This window comes from Humulus lupulus, chromosome 1 (genome assembly GCF_963169125.1).
Source record: "Humulus lupulus chromosome 1, drHumLupu1.1, whole genome shotgun sequence".
Lineage (NCBI taxonomy): Eukaryota > Viridiplantae > Streptophyta > Magnoliopsida > Rosales > Cannabaceae > Humulus > Humulus lupulus.
The window spans coordinates 254463219-254467064 of record NC_084793.1 but is presented as its reverse complement, the minus strand read 5'-3'; positions in this window follow the sequence as shown (position 1 = coordinate 254467064).

Sequence of the window (3846 nt, the reverse complement as noted above, 5' to 3'; positions counted from 1 at the left end):
GGCCAGGGATGAAGAAGGACATAGCGGAGTATGTATCTAAGTGTCTGGTATGCCAGCAAGTGAAGGCGGAGCATCAGCGGCCTGCAGGATTATTGCAACCGCTTAGCATACCGGAATGGAAGTGGGATGATATAGCCATGGACTTCGTGACGGGTCTGCCAAAGACAAATAAGCAGCATGATTCTGCTTGGATAGTCATAGATAGACTAACCAAGTCGGCTCATTTTCTGCCTGTTAAGACTTCTTATACGGCAGACCAATATGCAGACATCTACATCCAAGAGATTGTACGATTGCATGGAATCCCCAAGACGATAGTATCAGATAGAGGATCAGTGTTTACGTCAAGATTTTGGAGAAGCTTACAGCAAGCCATGGGTACTAAGTTAAGTCTTAGTACAGCTTTCCATCCTCAGACAGATGGGCAGTCCGAGCGTACGATTCAGATTTTAGAGGATATGCTACGCGCATGTGTACTTGACTTCGGAGGATCGTGGAACAAGTACTTACCGCTGATCGAGTTCTCGTACAACAACAGCTACCAGTCGACGATCGAGATGGCACCTTATGAATTGCTATATGGAAGAAGGTGCCGATCACCGTTGCACTGGGACGAGGTAGAAGAAAGGCAGCTTCTAGGGCCCGAAGCTGTTAGACAAGCACAAGAAGCAGTAACGCTCATTAGACAGCGTATGCTTGCTGCTCAAAGCCATCAGAAAAGCTATGCGGATACCAAGCGACGCGATGTGGAGTTCCAAGTTGGAGATCAAGTCTTCCTGAAGATATCTCCTATGAAGGGTGTCAAGCGGTTCGGGAAGAAAGGCAAGCTCAGTCCCCGATTCATAGGTCCTTTTGAGATATTGGACAAAGTGGGACCAGTTGCGTATAGACTAGCCCTACCGCCAGCACTAGCCGATAGTCACAACGTCTTCCACATTTCGATGTTACGCAAATATGTGTCAGACCCATCTCACATCCTCAAGTACAATACCATAGCGCTCCAGAAAGACTTAAGTTACGAGGAACGACCGGTTAACATCCTAGATAGAGGGATGAAGTAGTTACGGTCCAAGAGCTTTCCTATAGTCAAAGTCCTATGGAGAAATAGTTCTGAACGTGAGGCAACGTGGGAGTTGGAGGAGGACATGCAAGGCCGGTATCCGGAGTTATTTGGTAAGTAAATTTCGAGGACGAAATTCTTTTTAGTAGGGGCTCGTGTAGAGTCCAAGAACTTTACTTAGCTAATTGTTAGTAGTATTATAGTATGTTTAGTGTTATCTTTGTTACTATGGATTTTTGGTTCAGACCGGGAATTATTTGGACACTCATAGTAGTACTTATAGATTTTCTAAGTTTAACCTATAGTTTAAGAATATTAAGTATAACCTAAGGTTTGATTATATGACTGATATTAAGGATAGTATTTGTTATATTATAAGGTTTAGATATCAACCAATAGGATTTTAAGCACATGTTATGAATGGTAATTAAGGATTAAGTATTTTTGAGGATTAAATTAAATAAGGGTAAAATTTGAATGTTATAGGGTCAGTCAGCAGCCTTGAGTACGTTGAGGGCTTAGTCAAGGCTGTTTACTCCATTCAAACTTAGCTAAAAATGTGTAAATTCGTGTTTAAATATTCAGCGTATGTCGATATATCGCAGCTATAGGGGGCGATATATCGCAGCACGTAGATACGGAAAACACGAATCGATGCACGGTCGCCTCGGGAACAAAGGTCCAGGCGATATATTGCCTATAGGGGGCGATATATCGCCTCCTCCAGCATATGTTCAAATGTTTTTGAATTCATTTCCTTTCACCCATTCAAACTCCTACAACAGTCCAGCATCTTTTGAACGAGTCTTCAGCCTCTGCTGAACGATTATTCAAATGATTTTCTCCTAAAAAGCCATTATTTTTATTCAAGTAAAATCAAGATATTTTCATTCCCAAACTCTATAAATAGGACCTAGTACCCAGCCATTATTCACCATTTTCTCTAAGTTTAGAAGCTGCTAGTGTTAAGTGAGTGTGAGAGTGTAAACACTTGGTTTGGGGAAAAACTATAAGCTTAAACATCATAAGCTTATCAAACACTTTGGGAAGTGAGTTCTATAGTATTTCGGTGGAGGTTAGATTGATCTAGCAATCTTTGAGGTAAACCCAAAACTCTTGTTCCTTTCTGTATTTTATGTTATTTCCTTTCTCAAAACCTTCTACTCAGTCCCCTAACCTTATTCTTTTTTTGGTTAGGGAATCCAAGTTCTTAAGCACTTAAGTTGTGGTAAGCATATTTTCTTTTAATGGTTTAGTCTTCCTATTCTCTTTCATTTCATCTCCTTTCTTTAGACTCACTCTTGTTCATTATTGGTTTTAGGAGTGTTCCAAAAAGTCCCAACTCAGTCCATTTTATCCCGGTAACTTTGGTAAGGAAAATAGGCTAGAATCAATATGTTATGTGCTTATGTTATCTATATGTTTTATGTTATTAAAAGTGTGATGATATGTATATGTGTATGTTTGTAGGCTTGGGCATATGACCCATATGACTAACAAGACCCCAAATGGGTTATGGGCATATGACCTACTTAGCTAGTAGGACCCCACTAATCCCATGGGCATATGCTTGTTTAGTCTATGGGACCCCAAGTAATAATGGCCATTATAATAAGTGTATGTTATATGTATTATGTTAAGTCTTTATGTTTCTTATGAAATTATGTGTACGACTATGTGTTAGATTTTCCTTGCTGGGCATTAGGCTCATTCCTTTCTGTTTTATGTGCAGGAAAATAAGCTTTAGAGGCGGTAAGATTCGTGATGCTTGGAGGATGTGTATCGATGGTGAATGGAGTCAAGGGGCCGAGCGTTAGTCGATTCGAGGATGTAGTTTCGGTTTTATGTCTTTTTATATGTATTTTCCGCACTAATTATGTAATGTTTTATTATTTTAAATTATGTTTTTGTTTTAAAGACAATGGGATCCCATATCCTTTTTGGTATTTAGTTTGTAAGTAACTCTTATTTTTATAAGTTACTTAATAAAATTATGGTATTTTCGCAAATGTAAGTTCTTTTAAGGATTTTATGTATAGTTTCGTTAATGGTCCAAATAGTCTAGATTAGTGGGTCATTACAGCTCGAAATCGGGATCGTGCTCCAGGGTCGTTCTTATTGTACTTTGTATTCATAGGTGAGGTAGTTGCGTTCGGGCAATACGAGGAGGTGTTGGGACTCTGCGTGCTGTCCAGGGGTGCGCGTGCCTACTCGGAAGCCTTCACTAGGTGAGTCTCCATTATGGTGCTTGGCCTCGCTATGCGAGGCTATCCCCTTGGCCATGCTCGGTGCTCTGCAAGCCGCGACACCAAGGAAGTTTGACCCTCTCCATGCATAGCCCTCTGCATGTCATGACACCAAGATAGCCTCTCTATGTGCCTGGCCTCACTATGTGAGGCTATCCCCTTGGCCATGCGCAGTCCTCCACATGCCGTGACACCAAGGTAGCCTCTCCATGCGCCTGGCATCACTATGTGAGGCTATCCCCTTGGCGCTATGCGAGGCTATCCCCTTGGCCATGCGCGGTCCTCCACATGTCACAACACCAAGGAAGTCTGGCCCCCACACGACCTTCTGCATAGGTGTAGGCATGTTGGGCCTCGCTATCTGAGCCCCCATACGTATGTGAGGCCCTCTTCTCGAGTGTCTTGATTCTTCAACGAATTTCCCGTATTCACACTTGCCCCCGAGTCTATGGGCATTCTTTTTAGTGTGTTCATAAACTCTTTTACATGTTCTTTGTATGATTTGAATGGCTTCTATGCTTCATTTTCCTTGAAGGAACG